The sequence below is a fragment of the Lichenostomus cassidix genome, chromosome 1 (genome assembly GCF_008360975.1).
Source record: "Lichenostomus cassidix isolate B80296 chromosome 1, HeHo_3.0, whole genome shotgun sequence".
Classification (NCBI taxonomy): Eukaryota; Metazoa; Chordata; class Aves; order Passeriformes; family Meliphagidae; genus Lichenostomus; species Lichenostomus cassidix.
Window position 1 is genome coordinate 83,460,111 of NC_139479.1, and position 19,868 is coordinate 83,479,978.

General features: G+C 37.3%; 1 protein-coding gene across 1 annotated transcript in view; it reads left to right on the forward strand.

Annotated features, from left to right (window-relative positions):
- The window catches only part of TENM4 (teneurin transmembrane protein 4), a 917,609-nt gene that overhangs the window by 46,812 nt on the left and 850,929 nt on the right, over positions 1–19,868 (forward strand). The gene's annotated exons all lie outside the window — the stretch shown is intronic.

Here is a 19,868-nt window from a genome sequence, read left to right on the forward strand (position 1 = left end):
CATGAGAGGCCTCATTTACACACCCCTTCTACTGGAAAAACAGACTCAAATCCCAGTCTCACTGGGATGGGAAAAACCAGAAAGGGAAGAAAAAGATTCCCTCTGGTATGTATAGCTAATCTATTGCCATAACTAATTTTTCTGTGATTCTCTAAGGAAGTAAATTAGTAAAATTCCCTTCGCTTGTAATATTTAGCATTTTCCTTCCTGTGAAAACTTACCTTCAGTGAAAATCTGCTGATTTATAACAAGTTCTTCATGTTTTAAAATGCTTGATTTTTGTGAAGAACACTGATCTTTTGAAATGTAGACTTTCAGGCAACATCTTATGAAAGCAAAATAGAAGAGTTTCTGCCACTGAGACATGTTTCCTTTTATTTTCTCCTTTTACTGAGCTTTATCTACATGACATGCACAGCAAGAGTACAACACTGCTTTAGCAAATGAAGAATCTAACTCCTAGTAAATCATCTTTCTTCTTACAACTGCAGAAATCACTTCCATGACAAAGAACGTATGAGATATTGAATGATATGCCTTTATTCTCTCCCACAGTTTTATTTTATCTTTCATCTCATATAATTACATTCTTTTCTATGAGGCTTTCTCTGGCTCTGTGTACAGTAATCTCATAGTAAAAAAAAAAAAAAAGGCATATCCTCCCATAGACTGAATTTGAATGACAGCTGATCTTGACTGCAGAACAGAGTCATTAAATTTAGAATGTATTTCAGGTAGGCAAGTTTGATTAATATCAAACAAAGCCCATTTAATGCTACACCCTTTTCAGAATGGACTGGCACATATAATAATTATATGAAATGGCTTTAATTTCTAACACCTCTTCCATACCACTTTCATTTCCATAAGATTGACAGGATAAGAATACTTAATGCCCAAACAAGAAATTCAAATACTCAGAACCATCAAACTTTTAGTATTTTCTCAGCATAACTCCATAATTGAAACAAAAATTGTTTCCTACATAATTTCCTCCATTGTGTTCCTTTCAGTATGGAAAAGAACAAAACAAAAAAACCCAAAGTCTTCTTTAAAGCTGTACATTTCTTAGTCCTTCCACTGAGTTATTAGTCTAAAAGATACCAAAACCATGTATTGGAGATGCAAAACTCCATCCAGACAGAAGTATTTTAAGATGAAATTTGTTTGCATATTTCTTTTATTCATATTTATTCAACTATCTCTTGCAGTGATGAATAACAAATGCGTATATACATAACAAATCTCCATATGTCAAAGAGATGTCAACACATGGAAAAAATGTATTATTCTATGCTACACTATAAATGGCTATCTGAAACGGAGCATGTTATTTAGTTTCCCTCTTATTTAGCATTCCAAACTGTAGGCAGCATCCCTTGAGTTGACTAAGATGGCCCAGAAATGCTGCATTGTAAAAAAAGGAAGCCACACATTTTGATGATTGCTCCTGCTACTGCATGCTCAGAAACAAAGGCCTGCTTCAAAAGATTTATTATTTAAAAAAAAAAAAAACTTATGGATTTTCCAAACATTTTTTTCCAGAGGTAATTGTCACATTGCAAGTCACTAAGGGGTATTATTGACTCTCTATGCATTTAACAGTCCTTGTTCTTGTCATAAATTCTGCTGGCCTGAAGGATGCTTCTCCTGGAGTTTGGTTTCCTGTATGTTGCCTTGAAAAAATCTCTCCATCTTCTTGGTGATCTCTTTACTTGCTCAGAATACTTTCCAACATATTGGAGGTGGAGGGCAGAATAATAAAAATAGACTAAAAGGAAATGGGGCAAAATAAATTAGGGGAGTCTGGGAATGACTCTTGTTCTAGCTCAAGTGTTCCAAAACATTCTCCAGCACAACATTTTGGCTGTGTGCTGAACTAATGTCTATGCCATGCAGGACAAAAAGGGATTTTTAAACCTTTTAAGAAAGAGGAAACACCATGGACATTCCACACTTATCATCTCCCATGTTCATTCATTCTTACTTGCTAAAAGAAACAAAACTCACTTTTAACTTCCACACATTCCTCTCTGTTCTTTGGGGGATAAATAGGAGATGTTCTCACTGGCAAGTGCGAGAAAAACTGAGCTGGGTTAAACTTAATTGCTGTGACATGAATGGGTTATTTCCATCTCTGGATGTCCAGAATTATTTATTAATTGCATCCTTTTAAGGAATTATCTTCTTGATATCTGTCTGAATTAAGCTATGTGTTATGTAAGAATTCTCGACAGATGCCTAACTGTGGAGCAGAGTGTGTACTCTGGTTTAATTATATGGGAGTAAGGATATTATAAGTAATATATTAATTGGAATAAATAATGCTGCTAATACATGGAAACTTCTTGCTTTCTGCAGTGATTGATCTTACTTTGGTGTCAGGTGTCTCCTTCTCAGCATAAATTTGAAGTATACTTGCTGAAGATGTACTCTGTTCTGTGATTTAGCTGTAGTGTTCCTTGCACACCAAAGTTAGATGACATGGCTGGCTCTTGTATATGAGTACTACATGCCAAAAAGTAAGAAAAAAATAGCTGTATTTTCACTCTGGACACAAAAAATTACATTCCTGCTTGATTAAAAAAGGGGGTTGACAATCAGACGTGTCATCTCTCCCAACACTCATAAGGTTAAAGTTTGAAAGGTTGGGAAGATTAGAAAAGGACAAAGAATCCCAAGCTTCATTTTTTTCTCCATCCCTTTCTGACCTCTGATTCTTTGCAAAGCAGTACAACACTTCAGAAATTAGTAGTTGTGGAATAACATCTTATGGTCATTTTGATTGTTTTAAAATTATCTATCACTGAAAATCAAAATTAGAAATACAACCCAATATTTACTGGCATCCTAAACATAACCTTCATATTTATTCACACCATACACCTGAAGCAGTACTGATCAAGACATATTGAAATCTCTTTGGCTTCAAAATCTGAAATAAAAATTTTTTCTTTAATTAAGTATTGAAGAAATGAGATTAGAGGGGAATATCTTTATTTTTCTCATCAGATCATTTTATATAATAATCCAGCATTTCTCCTCCAACAGTTTTCAGTGTATTGGCCTCCAAAATGTTTATGTGTTTTAAAAATAACTACACAGAGATTGATTTTTCATATTCTTTTATTCACTTTCTTTACTCTTAGAAAATTCCTTCAAATTTAAACAGTTTGAAAAGATCTTTCAATCTTCAGTAGCATTCCCTCAAGATCCTCCATTTTGAGGATAAACATTCAGGTCCATGGTTTTTGCTTTTTGTTTGATACCTTTTACAGTGAAGGAATGAAAACACAGCATGGTAAAAACTTTTCCTGAAAAGCTCGTTTGTGTCAGCACATACCCAGAAAATACACTTATTTATTTTATATATTATTTATATATTTATATTTTAGTTTTAGATTTTGTTTGTTTTTTCCACCTCATCTGCTCCAAAAATGAAGTGTACATTTCTAAAACTTTTTATGGATGTATTTATTGTAACATATGTGCTGGTCTGGGACAGGCAGTTTTGATTAAAGTTGGCCCTTTTTTGGCATTGTTAAGAATTCTTCCATATTCCAATACAAATCAAGAGTTGCATTAAGCATCTCATTTCTGTCACTTGTGTTCAAGGAAAGGTATGCTGTAAAGGTTAGTGAATTTGTCCTCTTGGGTCCTGTTCCTGCCAAATGAAATCTGAATTCTGTTATGCAGTGTTTTTCACACACTTTACTTGGAAAAAAATGCTGAGCCCACAGTCTCTTTCATGAATAAACTTCATTGAACTGCATTAATTCATTAAACACACAGAAACACTGTTGGAACTAACCCTGGCGTTGAAGGGAAGAGCCCAGGTGACTTAATAAATCATCCCCTGTTCATCACCTTTGACATGTGGCAAGCTGCATTCCAGAATTGGCTTCACCTCTGTTACTGGAATTCTGAGCAGAGGTGCTGCCTCTGCCACGTTGTATATTACTTGTTCCTCATTAACAAGACCATTAAAATAAAAGAGGGAGGTAGGTTTAAATAAGAAGGAAAACTACCTTTCTTATTTCTTCTCTCATGGTCATCGCCCTGACTCAAGTGTATCTGTTTCTGCCTTCTTAACTTGTGAGAAATTATCTAGTTATTTGTAGTTGGACAGGATTTTGTGCTCATATCATCCCCTTAACAGGGATCTAGGTTTCTTCAGTGACTCTTCTTCATCTGAACAGCACACTTTTGGCTTAAAAAATCTTTGGGGCAATGGAAACAGTCTGTGTGTGTGGCAGTAATCATAAAATGGTACCTATGTCCTTATTGAGATTGAAGGTGATCTCAAGTAAAAGCTAATTGTGGGACTACTCTGGACTAATGTTATCATTCCACAATCCTGTGATTTCCAAAATGAAGCATTGGAGCTTCTTTCCATTCCATTCTCTCTTCTCTTGCCCTTTTATTTCAAATGTGCAAATTCTCCTTCCCTAGCCCATTACTTTCAGAGAAACAGGCAGGAGGGAACACCCCTGTAAATCTGCTCCCCATCCATGGTTGAGAAATTTCTGACATGTTCAGGAATTTTATTACCATATAAATCCCTTAGTTGCGTGGAAAAACAAGGTGACAAATGTATCAGCTCTTTCCAGTGCATCATGTAGAACAGCATCCCTGCAGTTAAAAACCCTACCCACAAAACAAGGTTTTTCCACGGGTCTTAAAGGATATCTCCTGGCCGAAGCTAGTCTCTGTATAACTGAGGAGTAATTTCTGAATTCATCTATGAACCTGATTGGAAGAAAATCTAAATCGGCATATTGGAGCATCATAGAATTGCTAAGGTTGGAAAAGACCTTTAGATCATCAAGTCCAACCTTCAGCTGAGCCCCACGATCATGTTCACAAACCATGTCTTCAAGTGCTGCATCCACATGCTTTTTGACTACTTCCACAGATGGTGACTCCACAGCTTCCCTGGGCAGCCTGTTCCAATGCTTTACAACCCTTTCTGTGAAGAAATTTTTCTTAATATCTAACTAGTTGGGCCCTGAGAAGCCATGAGGCCATTTCCGCTCATCCTGTCACTTTGTGCCTGAGAGGAGACGCTGAAATCCCCATCACTACAGCCTCCTTTCAGGCAGCTGTAGAAGGCAATGGGTTGGCTCCTGAGCCTCCTTTTCTCCAGGCTAAACACCCCCAGCTGCCTCAGCTGCTCCTCACCAGACTTGTGCTCCAGACATTTCCCCAGCTCCAGTGCCCTTTTCTGGACACACTCCAACACCTCAATGTCCTTGTAACAAGGGGCCCAAAAGTGAGCACAGGACTCAAGGTGCAGCCTCACCAGTGCCAAGTACAGGCAGAATGATCACTGCCCAGGGCTGTTGTGACCCAAGTGCAGGACCTGGCATTTGCCCCTGTTGAACCTCACTCAATTGCCCTTGTCCTAGCAATCCAGCCAGTCCAGATCTCTTTTTAGGGTCTTCCTGTGCTTCAGCAGATCAACATTCAGGTCCAGCTTGGTGTCACCTGTGAAGTGGCTTAGGGTGCACTTGGTCCCCTCATCCAGGTCACCCATGACGATGTTAAACAGAGCTGCCCAAACACTGAGCCACTCGAGACCAGCCAGCAATTGGAATCAGCTCCACCCACCACTACTCTCTGGGCCCAGCCATCCAACCAGTTTTTTACTTAGAAAAGAGTACATCCATCCACACTATGGGAAGTCAGTTTCTCCAGGGAAATGCTGACCAATGATGAACATACTCCTTGAAATAACTCAGCTATTATTTGCCAATGAAGAACCTAGTTACTAAAGGATAGGCCAATATTGCTATGTGAGGTTAAATAATAGGGAAATTCTGTTAAGAAACCAAGGAAGGTACAAACAAGTACATTTTTATATTTTCACTTTTATTTTTAATAATTATTTTAAATCTTCTAAAACAGGTCTAGCAAATGAAAGTGAAATGACAGAAGTTGGAAAGAAATTCAAAAGTGTGAAAATAATGATTTCCATTACATGAATCCTTTCTCTGGCCCACATTACCTTGTGGAATCTACAGATATTTTTGTCAGTGCAAAAGTGGAGAATAATGAGCACTGATGTGAGGACAGACATATGACCCAGAAAAAGAAGGAAGGGAACCTCTTAAACTTACTTTCTTATATGAAAAAATTACACTGGTGAACTAGTCACTGGGCATGAAACAGTCTCAGAAATACTGTGTACATATCAGTTGGCAACTTACTAAATTCTTATCTGTACCCACCCAGCATTATGAAGAATTTGTGTACGTGTCTTTCTCATTATATGCATCTACTCCTTGAGAAAGTCAAGGAAGGAGGGAAAGAGTTCTTAATTATGACAATTAGAGCAGAATTTCAAAATTGAAAATATTTCATTTCTATGACATGAGGTCAATAATCCTATTAGTTGTTAATGCATTTGTATTCTCCAGGCAATCACACTGGTAGCATTATACCTGCACATTCAGAGTACTGGACTAGCACTGCTTGATAAGTGCATTGAGTCTCCATTGTAATGGTGATTTACTTGTGGAATGGAATTACTTTTATTCTGTAAACAGTAGATAAAGCTCCATCCAGTTTTTACTGATGCACTGCTTTTGCATGGGGCTCCAGCTCAGCAAGAAGGGGTCATGAAGATACTTCATGGGGAGAGGGACGGAGAATAATGGACAGAGAGAATATGTCTGCTAAAAGTCAAAGTTATGCAGCAAATGCATCATTGGGAACAACTCCTGAGTTTTGCAATACTTCTGCTATCACATCTAGTGTTAAAGTGAAAATCTTTAGGTTCTTTTGTAGTTCTCTTGTGGGTTGTGTCTGGGACAATATAAGGATGTTCATTTGATGTTCATACAGTGTCCTAAAGTTTGTAAGCCTGAACACTTTGGATTTTTCCAGCTATGTTACTTTGCCCGAAAGCAAACAAAATCAAAAAATAGCCTCTAAACCATGAGCTTTTTCCTGCTCATACTCATTCTGGACTCTCTGTAAAGAGAAGACAAAAACACACCAGAGATATTTTTGCTTCTAATGGTTGAAATAGTATAGTTGGTTGTATGTCGGGGTGTATTATAGATAATTCCACTAGTTCTCCATATTTTGACTGTTTTGAGGTCCTTTGAAAAAGTATTTCCTTCATGCTTGGCTAGTGAGGCTATTATTTTCCACCAAGAAGCTGAGTTTTTGTTACTTATATTACATCAGTACACTGTAAGGGGGAGACATCAGTAGGCAAGGAAGAGGCCCATGATATCGTGATGTCTCTTCCTACATCATATCATTAGACTTGAGCTAAATATTGCTTTGAGCAAATGCTACAGATTTCATTTTTCTTTACTTATCAGAGGGCAAAGTAAAGAGTAGAAGAATAACTTCAATATAGCAACATGCTTGCAAGAAAGGATGTGTGGAGAGGAGAGGCACCATCCATTAATTTTCTTCTTAAAACATAAAAAAAATCCCACCAATATTTCCAACACTTATTCTTTCTCTGAAAGTAGAAGCATGAAAGGCTGTTTAGGGAGACTATGCAAGTCTAACCCTTAAATGCAGGTGACTTCTTCCAAAGTCATTGTATTCGGAATGTTAGAGGGTACATACCTCCATATTCCATATTCCCTTTCATAACTGTTAAAACCTTTCTGTTGTCCATGTCACTAAAAAGAAAAAAACAAAATGAAACAACACCCTCCCCTCGAACAAAAACCCAAAACCAAAGCAAAAAAACCCTCAAAACCAATAAACGAAACCAAATCAAACAAAACAAAAAAACAAAAACAAACAAACAAACACCACAAAAACCTCTGGATGGAAGGGAGGCCTGGATCTAGCAAAACTTATTCTCAGATCATGAATGCTGCTAAAGCTAAATCAGGTCAGCAGTTATTGTTTAACAAGATATGGAAAATAATCATCCCCACCTTCCTCTATCTCTCTACTTTCTGTACTCCAGGGCCTTAATCACACTCGTCACTCTTGGCTACCTCTGTTTTTGTGACATGTTTCTTGAATTTGAGAGGTCCAAGACTGAGCACCCTTCCACATGTAACTTCATCTGCCCTGGTGAGAATTACATCCACTCTGTCTCTTGGCTGTGCTCCTCATACTTTACACAAATATGGACCATGCCTTCTTCACAGTGAGAGTGCTCCTGGCTCCTGCTAAACACAGCACCCCCCCACAGTGCCCAGGTCCTTTTCAGCAGAACTCCTACTTCAGTCTGTCTGTCAACAGCTGCAATGATAAACGGTTTTATTCTGCTCATGTGCAGGACACAGCTCCTCTCCTTGCCAAACTTCATGAAGTTTCTGCTCATTCAACCTTACAGTTCATCAAAGTCCCACTAGACTAAGGCTTTTTTATTTGTTTTGTCAGTCACTCAATAGTGTAGTATTGACTTTGCTCATTTAATGTCTAATTTGTCTCGTCTAATTTGTCTGCCTAATTTCTCTAATCCTTTTTGAATCTCCTGATACTCTGTGTCTCTACAATCTCCTCTGGCACTAAGCTCCAGCATGTTATTTCTTCACTCATATTGTTTCTACTTTCAAAAAACCCCAGAAATTTTAATATTCATAGCAAAGTCTGAACCCTTCTAGGGACTGTGAGCATTTGTAATGTTACAACATATACTGCAGTTTCCTCAAAATCTATTTATCTTTGTTTTTTTCACTATGATGCAGTAGATGATTGCCATTAACATTTGAGTTCCATGGGGACATGGTTCTCCAAATATGAACTGTTCAGCTCTACTGCTTGTCTTTCGTCATTAAGTCCCTAATTCAACATAACACCTAAGCAGATCCATCAGCACGTTCATGGCATGTTTTCTTGAATAATGATGATGTATGCACTGCTGAGTTAGTATCTAAATGGAGAAAGTGCTCTTTTTTGCTTTTTTTAAAAATTTTCTCTGTGTGCACAATGAAAAAATATTGCAACACGTGCACATCTTGTGTCACTGCATGGTCAAATATCCCAACTATGGGAACACACGTCTGTTAAATACGAAAATTGAGGACAGGGAAGAGTGTCAGTGCAGCCAAATACATCCCTTCTTTGCTAGAGAGAGAGAGAGCATGAAAATCACTATGCTCTACTAGAATATAAAACACAGAATTTTTTTATTTTATTTTATTTCTTTTCAGAGGGACAGAAATTGTTCAGAGGAACCTCTACACCATGAGGAAGAGAGGATGCATTGTGTCACTTACCCAAGTTGTCAGTGAGGATGTAATTTCAAAATCAAGTGATTTACCAGGGAAGGAAAATATAAGGAGTCCGAAAACTTTCTAAAATGAGTTTTATTCTCCAGATTCTATCAGAAGTGTTTCTGTATGGTAGAAGTAGGTTTTCCATAAATACTGTCTAATCTGATTGTTTTTTTCCTTTAAGAGTGCTCATGAATTCTAATTTGATAATAGACAATGCAGGTAAAAAAAAGGCACAAATCATGACAAAGAAATTAGCTGAAGGGGAAAAGAAAGATGGGAGCCAGTGGGACATTGACTTCACTGTGGTATCCCAATATTGCCTTTTTAAATAAACCAGAAAGGGCAAATGCTTCTCATATTTGAATCCCTGACATCCTTGGAGGGTTCTGAGATGTCAGCATGGATGCAAGTGCAAAGAATGGAAGTAAAACAAACACATATTTAATTGTGTTTAATATCTAAACCTGTTCTTCTCACAGTGATAAACCACTCAGGTAAATAAAGTATCTAAAATAAAATGCGCACAGATAATTTAAAATCTGTTTTAAAATATACGTTTAAATTTCCATCAATTAATGGGACATGACAGGCCTCTGTGGGTACCTTTTCCAGTGTTTCTACCTTCCCAGAGAAAAGATATTCCCTTCTGCATTACCCTCTTTTCTTCTGAATGCTTCTGAGAAGGATCCATACACATCTTCTCTAAACACATCCACTAGGTAGCTGAAGACCACAATAAGATTTCACTTCAATTTCTCTCTTTTAGGCTGTACAAAAGCAATTCTTTCAGCGACTGATTGCTTATACATCACACATTCTTGAGCCTTGGACTATCTTCATAGATCTACTGCTGGACTTGCATCCGCCTGTGAATATCTGTGCAGAGCTGAGCACAGTACTGTACAGGTTCTCTTGCCAGTTTGGGTCAATATCAGGAAGAACACAGAGAATTAAAACCACAGTAAAATCTGTGCAAGTCCTTTTATTGAAAACAGACACATGTCATGAATATCCATGAACCATATCAGAATATATTTAAATGCATCTTTCAGTTAGCAATGTATTTAATAGATTTTTAAATTGAGACCTTGATTAGTAATTTTAATTTTTAACCACAGAAAGAGTCAGAAATTAAGCTAGTAGATCTCAGTGTTTATTAAATTTAAATGATTGAATCTTTACTTGCTTTTAACCTAAGGAAACAAAAAAGCAGGTTATAAAAATGAAGCCACCTGAAATATATTTGGTTTACATTTTCTTACTTCATTTTCTCCATGCAAAGTCAAAAGTGCATTAAAAAGTAATATTATGCTGAGCTCACAAATATGCAAACGCCTCTAGATATCTTGTCTCAATAAAGTTTATAGAATGCATTCCCAAAGGTCTGACAACAAAACAGAATAAATCGCAAGGCTCATAAAAAGATAATGCATGCCATTTTTTTGCTTACATAAACACAAACAAATGCAGCAAGAGGCAGGAGTGACTCTGAGAGGCCTCTTCCCTTCAAACTAATTTCTCTTATCATCACATACATTTGTAATGAATTATCACTACCTAAGGCAAAAATAAATAGAAGATTTTGTGAAGCACATGGACATTTGAAAAAAAAAAATCTGCATTCTTGCAAATTCTATGGGAAATAATCTTTGCTTTCTTTCCTCAGTTCAGATTTGCTGCTGAGGATCATATCCTTTGGGGACCCCACTCTACAAAAGAAAGAGAAACAAAAGTAACAGAAAAAATTGCCCAGTGTTACCATAAAGCAGAAAATCCCAGCAAAGTCCATTGTTAATTTATAAAGAAACAAAAATACATAGAATGATGTTACATATTCATAGCACAAATATCCCAGGCAAACCCTTTCCTTCATCATAAATTGAGGAAGTTGCTTTCCTCTTCTGTGAGCAGGACCTTTATTCTAAAATGAGAGATGTCAGGGTATAATCCTGGTCAAAAATGAATCTTGAAAAACACTTATATAACATTTCAGCCTCATTAGCTGAGTGACAGAGGTCTGACAGGAATTTTTAGTGTGGGGTTATAATCTACCTGGCTACAGATCTATACTTTTCATGTACAAACATTTTTAAATTGTAAATGGAGTTAATTCCTGTTGGTGGCTGATCTCAAGTGGTGTTCTCCAGGGCTCAGTATTTAGGCCAGCCTCGTTTATATCTTCATGGATGACCTGGAGGAGGGGATCAAGTACACGCTTAATATGTTTGCAGATGATACCAAGTTAGACAGGAATGTTCAGTTAATGGCTGGGTTCAATGATCTTAAGGGTCTTTCCCAAATTAAATTATCCTATTTCACAATTCTATGGAAATAACCACTTCACCTTATATACAAATATTAACTATGAATCTTTGAGACACACAGAAGTCAAAGAAATTGCCTGAGACTACAATGAATTCAATATTTTAGTCACCATTCAGAGTGGTTCCATGGTCATCATCCAAAAGTCAAACTTGCTATGCCATTATTCCTGGAGACAAAACCAAAGAGATCTAAGTTTTATTTATTTTCACTTGAGCCTCAAGTATAAATGTCATGACTACAAATCTCAGGTGAACATAATAAAAAATCTATTAATTTTTGCATACCTTAAAAATTATAATTAGCATCAAACATATCAAATTAAAACAAGTGGTTTAGGACTACTGCATGTTTGCTATTGCCTTTCCTTGAGTATAAATACTGCTGATACTTAATTTAAAATCTTTTCTCTCAATCTGTGCTAACAAATTCATAAATCAAATGTGTATCTTTGCTGTTTTTTATTATCTCATTTTTCATTTATACCGTGATTTGAGGTTCTATAGCCATAATTGGATGCCAAAAAGAGGGTCTATTTTTGGTCCATCCTTAAAGTTATAGAGCACTATATTCTAAAATTATAGAGCACACTTACATTAGCTAAGAATAAGGGGGGGAGAAAATTGTCAAAAAAGAGTGAAGAGAGAAAGTAAAAAAAATTCCATTCCATGAATCATTGTGTCACAGATTAATGTAGGCAGCACTGTCAGAACTAGTTAGACCTAGATTATATGCAAGGTTTCTCCTATCACTATTTTTCATAACTTTGCTGATATTAACTATGAATTTTCATGGCATGGACCATATCACTAGTATTTTTATATTTACTATTGTGTTTGTAGCTGTATTCATCAAGTCCTGAATTGATGGTGTGGGGTTTTTGTTATTTTGGTAGTTTTTTTTCTTAACAATATACTTCTGAGAAATAAGACTGTCTCCAGAATGCTTTTCAATATCTTGCAATATGGCTGGTGCGTTATGATTCTTCCATTCACATTGTAATAAACTGCTGCAAAAGCAAAGTCAATGTCAGCCCATTTTGCAGAGTTCCTGCCTAATAAGAATAAGTACTCTTGGACATGCAACTTCCATTATCATCAGTAATGGAACAATTACAATGTAAATCAATGTGATGTTTCAGAGTATGGATAATTTGCATATTATATGTGAGTTTAAACTTCCTGAAGGTATTTAAAATTGAACTGTAAATGAAGGGAAGGATATTTGGTATGGCAAGCTGAGGTTCTTTCAGTAGCTGGATTACAAGCAAGAAACCTTATAATTCAATTTTTAAAACCTCAAGGTATCCTATAACGAAGTGTGTCTCATACATCTATACATAAATATTGATATGACTTGCAAACATGTGTAGATGGAAAGAGATGTCTATTTTTTTCTCCTTTTTAATTCCTATCCTTCTGTATAGCAATGATGATGGTGTTCATTTAAATCTTTCCACTGACTTTGGGTTTGTGGTTCATGTTCCCTAATATTATTACCTTAGTCCTGTAGCACCAGAAATTCTCATGGGATCCCTGTTCAGTTATTAGCAGGGCCCAGGAGCCTCTGTGTTGGATGGATTCAGTTTGGAGTGACTGTGGGCTGAAAGATCTACAACCAGTAGAATAAAGTTGTCTGTACATCCTGGTTGAACTGATTTAACTCTCTCATACAGTTGAAGCCCTTCAGCCATTCAAGTGACAATTTGTTAGTATAAATGTGCCTGTACCAAAATGACCCTTCCCTTACAAAGAATGTAAGATACACCATTAGAAAGTACTTCTGTACTTCCACAAGCTTCCTGTTTTAGAGGGTGCATCAAAATTCAGGGGTTGTCACTCAAAAATCATACTCATCAAAAACTAAGTTATACTCAAACCAACTGTGTAAGAGGAGTGAGCTGAGATAAGATTTTGGTCTCTGCATAAGAAACAAAAGTTACTAATTTGGGTTGAGGCTGAACTCTGGGGACATTTAAATTGTTCCTGCAGTCCAAAATCCTGAATCTCTCTTTCTCCTAAGAATTTAGCTCCAAATAATGGATTTCCTTCACAAACCCACACAAAATCCAAGCAAGACAGACTGTCTCATGGTCACCTCTCTGCTCACAGTCTCTTCATCTTAAACATTTAAATGTTATTGTGTCTGGGGACCAAATTAATAGAGAAGGCTCAACAAGGAATGTGCAAGACAACACAATCAAGTGTTACAACATGTCTTTAGCCCAACTGCGGCATGAACACTTCCCTCAAGAGACCACACACCAAGTAATAACAAAGATCATATAATAATAGAGGAGGAAAAGCCTTGGATTCATTTCTTCAATTAATTTTATAAGACAACAGGTGGCTGTATTAGAATTCTCTAAATACTTTTCCTTCATTGTTCTCCTTTTGGGGTTTATTATTCCTGTCCCTTCCCTAAAGGACACTCAGTCCACAGCTGATGAGGAACATGGGCATCCGCTGAGGGACAGGAGCAGCCTGATTATTTTCCCTGCTCTGTGTTACAATTACTTTTCTCTTTCTAGGCTCATACACATTTAGGACCATGCCTCCCATTGACTGATTACTGGCAGGTTTGATTATAAAAATAGCACTCTGCAATTCAACTGAGTTGCAGGCAACAATGAAGGATTTGCTGGAGATATATTCTTTCTTTGCAGTCCCATTTATCAATGTACAGTTTCTCACTTGCCATTTATCATCTGCTTTTCTGTGCTTCCCTCGACATCTGGAGGATTTGTAGTCTGCTAAGTGGAGCAAGGCCTTGTCTTGAATACCTTACCATCCCTGTCTAGGCAGCATACTCCTGATTTTTCCTCAGTTTAACTTTTCTTTAAATAAACTTGACAGGTTCAATATATCCTCTCTGCAAAGAATATATTGAGAGGAGTAGTAAGCGACAGAGAACAAACTAAAAAGCTACAGCCAAAGGAAAAAATAGTGAGACAGAGAGAAATGCACCTCTAATGCATGTATGAATTTATAATAAAAAGCAGTAGTGATAATTGCATGTCTTTTAACTTGAGAGGACCATAAAGCAGTGTGATGGAGTGTACGCATGGGTGCCAGGTGGAAAGCAGGTCTTCCGTTCTGCAAGTACAATCAGGATGTAGAGATGTGGGACGTAAAGAAGCTTCTTGTTCTCATTAGTTATGAAATCTGGTGTATTTGAAAAGTCTACAGGATATCTAAATATCTCACTGCCTTACAGATGTTCCAGTACTGAGTACCTAAGGAATAAGGAGGATAGGAAAATAAAAAAGGAAATTTGTGGGGAAAAAAGCAGCAAAATAATAACAAAAGAACTCTTTCAAAGAAATTGAGTTAATGAATCAGTTATAAATTTGGAATCTCTTTGTTTTGATACTGACCTTTCAAAGTTTATTTTATTTTCATTTCCAAATGTCAAAACAGGGCATTTTGACAATTTCAAAGCACAATACATTTTCTTCAAAATTGAAATGTGGTATTTTTCACAACTGGTCCCTTTCTGCAAATGGTTTCACTTTTGAAGAAAGTTATTATTTTCAGGGTTGAGGAGGCAAAACAAAACACAAATGATTTCTGGAAGATTATGATACTCTTTACCAATAAAGCACATGCTTGACCAAATAGGGGCTGCCTGTCCAGTTCCAGAAAGGAAAAGGTCGTAGCCCATGTGAGTTTGAGCTTTATCTGGCTGCTCAGCCTAAATAGCATCTTAAGCAGGAAGGGCATGATGAGCTGGGAACTGCTCTGCCCTGTGTCCAGCACCTGGACTAGCCAAATCCCTGACCTGGCCACCAGGTGGAGGAATTATACAGAAGAAAATGTTTTCCCTCTGCAACAGCTACCGTGTGCATTGACATTTATATGAACGACTTCAGCATCTGCTGTCAACGAACCAAAAGTTGGCTGATGTCTGATGGTTTGCCTTGAACTTGAGTCATCATGGAAAGGCTGTCTGGTGCTGCTGGCTAAAGGGTTGGGATGAGACTTAGGAGTGGTGAGCTCACTCTGTGGCTGCTGCAAACTAAGATTGGTATTGGGAGAGCATCTTCGGACAGTTTCTCAGGATTTGCTGTGTTGCTGGTTCTGCATCTGAGCTCAGCAGGGTTTTCACAGTCAGGTTCATGTAGCTAAACCACACCAAGGAATGAGCTGACTCCCTATGAGGCAGTATGGTCCTCTTGTATCACAGCTCCTTCTCTATTTGTTTGGCATCTCCAGACTTCATGTGATACTTGTCACAAATGTTTTCAGGTAGCTCAGCCATTTACCATTGGAACTCATCCCCTTTGTGTAGTCCTGTGCCCAAAAAAATTCTCACACACTGGAGTATGTGAGCAGCAACATCAAGCTCATGGATGGTACCTAGGAATTACTGAGTCTTTTTGCAGTTAACAGGCTTTAACTAAAGCATCTGCCTTGCTTGTTAGCTGCTTTCTTCTCTCAATTTCCCTATAAAAGTCAAAAGCAGATAATATTTTGAGATCTCTGTCCATCACTCAGCCTCTCTATTTTGAGTTTTATGATACTGACTGTCACAGCAGTATCTGATCTGATTGCACACCAAATTAGTAAAATCCAGTGTCGCAATGGACTGTGAGGAGGAACAACATGACAGGGCAGAGTTTTAAATGGTGTCGCTAATGACAACTCCACCCAAACTGATAGAATGTGATGATTTTCACCAGCATCCAAGATTTCCATCCCCCCAAAATTAACTCCCACATCTGTTCACCCCATTATCATCTCTTCAGAGAGTTCATATACCTTCTCAATATATGCATTATGCTAAAATTTTTATATGTATTTAAAAGTACAAGGAAATTCTTTCAAAATATTCTAAGGAGGCAGAAGTACTCAATTAAAAAGCAGGAAAAACTCTAATAGCAACAGAAAAAACAGTAGTAGTTCAAGTAAAAGAATTTTTTGCCTTTATAATAACACATTTGTCAGTCTCTTAAATGGAGTTTCAATTGATGGACTGTGGATTAGTCTCAAAGCAACTGGCAAGGCTGTCTTTGAAATATTGCCACTCATGGGTTCGGATAAGAAAATTAGCAAAAGACAAATAAAATAAACATAAATAGTTTTAGTGGAAAGCTTTCTGTGAGCTGCTTCTGTCTTTCTTAATCAACTAAGAATAGGCTGTGATTACAGTAATCATTATGCAATTAATCACTATAATTACTTTTTATTGGAATAAGAGTTTAAAAAGCAACTAACATATTTTCTGTTCTTGCTTGACTGGAAGACATTAAGTGCTTGTCAAGAAGTTGCTAAAATTATGTCTTAGCAATTTTTTTTCTTTTTGTCATCTTATTATGATTTTTTTTTTAATGTAAAAGTAACAGTGCAAGTTTATGCACATTCTATACACAGAAAATATTCCCTCAAAACAGGGATGTGCAGTTCTCCAATGGTAATAGGATGCAATTCTTTGTCTACTTGGCATGCCACATGTTTCTATACAGAGTGTACTTACATATAGGTTTCTATAGTATGGTCATGATTATACATGGGCTTGCAGCAATGAAAAAATCAAACCATGAGTAAATGAACAATCTAAACCCACTTATCATTGCAAATTTGAAGTTTTGCTGTTCCTGGACTTCTCTCTTTGGGACTTGGAAAACAGCTCTTAGCATCTGAAGGATGGGCTATGTGTTTATAGCTAAGATCAGCCAGGGGACTCAGACCTCGCAAATACTTCTCACCTCAAGTTTTGATGTAATAAAAGCAAGAGTTTGCTTCACAGAGGATTACAGTTGGGAACATTTTATACATATATGCCTATTTCTGTCGTGAGGCTATAGTGGGAGGTGTAAGGGCTGAGTTGGGCTTCTATTTGGTGTTCTTCCTTTACCTCTTCTCTCTTGGGAGCTCCTCACTGTCAATCTCCTACTCTTTTCTGCCACATCTCCCTCAGTCCCCACAAATCTCTCTGGAGAGTCACCAGAAACACCATCTCATCCAGCCCAACATCCTTCCTACTCTACAATTTCCTATCTCACAGCCCAGGATATTTTCACTATTTCAAATCTGTTTAGTAAGATTTTCCTTACAGAGTCTTTGCACAGCTGTGGAGAGATACAATCCTTTCTCTCTACTTACACTGCTGTTTTACTACATCTTGGCTCTTAACTTGTCCCAGACAGCTATGTGCCCACTGAGGAAACTGCTTTGCTCTATTAAATACAGCCAGGACAATACAGTGCATACACTGAATTGTGAAATTAAGAAAACTTTCTCAAGTAGGCAACCAGCAAGCAGTGCATGGCTGAATCCACTGATAAGCAGTTTAAAACTAGACCTGCCTGGACAATGTAAAGGTTTCCAAAATGCTGAGGTGTTCTCCTAAGTCATTTTATGTAGGTTTCAACAATTATCCCTGGACCCCAAACTTCTGGGTCACATGCTGCCTTACTAGGCAAGCAAGCCATCAGGGCTAGGACTGATTTCCAACACTGATTCTACCCAATAATTTTAAAATATGGAAGAAGTAAAGATGTAGAAAGTATTTCACTCCAACACTTACTTATAAAAAATTTTATCTCAAAGTTTGGTGTAGAGCATGGATTTAGTTACTGAGAAATTACCTTATTTATAATCACTTTCACCCCACACACCTTTCAGAGATGGATCAACAGTGGCTATTTTTGTTTCCCTGGGCAGAAGGCAAAAATGTTTTTTAAAATGTTGATTATCTCCAGGGATTGGACTCTGACAATCTACTACTAACAGGCAAACTCAGTGACATGACTGTTAAATAGAAATTCCTCCCCATGCCTCACCTTTCCAAACAACTCTCTGACTGGCAGACGAAGAGAAATGCTCTTAAACAACAGCTCCTGCCAGTGTGGGACCCTGCTGGTACCTTTCAACAAATGTGTGAACCAACATAACTTGAGTTTGCCCTGCAGCAGAATTTTGCAGGCGATTGCTGGAACATTTAGGCAGCTAGGAGACTTCAACTCGGAGCAAAGATACTTGTGCAAACATCGACACATTCTTACAGAACATTTTTATTTGAACAGATTAATATTTTCTGACCTCTGGAAAATTTATGATTCTCCTAAGGCAAGTAAAAATGCTTTGTCTACACTAGGGTTTTAATAGACAAAAATTAACATGTCCTAATGGCAGAGCTTTTCTCCGTGGATGTCTGTGACACGGTGATATAAGAGCTTTGGGTAAAGATATGTCAATAACTTCTCCTTGTTTTTTCATCCATTTGTTAAGAATTTTTTGTCATAGAATCATACAATTTCTTGAGTTGAATGGGACCCAGGGGGATCATCAAGCCCAACTCCTGCACTGGACATCCCCAAGAGTCACACCATGTGCCTGAGAGCATTTTCCAAATGCTTCTGGAATTCTGTCAGGCTGGTGCTGTGACCACTGCCCTCGGGAGCTGTTCCAGTGCCCAACCACCCTCTGGGTGAAGAATCTTCTCCAAATATCCAACTTAAACCTCCTCTGACACAACTTCATGTGCTCCCTAGGGGAATACTGTTACAAAGTTCATTACTGAGGTTTGAAGAGTGCTTGTTTGTTTTGATGAGTGAAGACAGCTGAGCAATTTAGTGTCTAATTAATCATATACACTGTGGGGTTTGAGGCTATTTTGAACTCTTTGCTTGTTTCTTTTAAAATAAACATAACTTGACTTTTTCTCTTTTAATCCCAAACTAAAATAAATGTCTCTGGATGGCTACTTCTTTATCATCTGTGTTAATAAAATATTTCATGAATTCACAAAGAATTTAAATAGCTCTAAAACTAATTTTTTCAATAACATTTTTGGCTGGACATGTGGGTCAGTTTTAGCCAAGTATGATGACTAATTTCCTACTCTAGGCTTGAAGCTGTTTCCTAAGCATTTGCAAGGACACAGAGTTCCTGGGACATTTGATACGTAAAAAGAAAATGTGTCTCCATTTTGTTTTCTGCTAATTATACTGGCAAATTTTAAAATTAGTTATATTGGTAGGGGGGTATTTTTGATAGTCCTTGATATCAGTTTCCTTATCATATGCAATTTCTCTTAGAAAAAAAAATAGTAGGAAGTTTAGGTCCACTCAAATTGTCACTAAGCTTGTTCAAGTTTTATATAACATTATTATCTGAGTTTTACAATCAGGGCAGGAAGTTTTACGTCTCCACATTACTATAACTTATATTTGGGTGAACTGAGCAAAACAGCACATGCTGGTTTCACTGAAACTAACAGAAAGACTTCCTCTTGGCTGCACTAGCAACAAGGCTTTTGGCACATAGGTTTTAAAGTTTAGTGTGTCAGCACTGCGGCGCAAAAGCAACACAGATTTGCCCAGTTTGGGGTTTTATCACA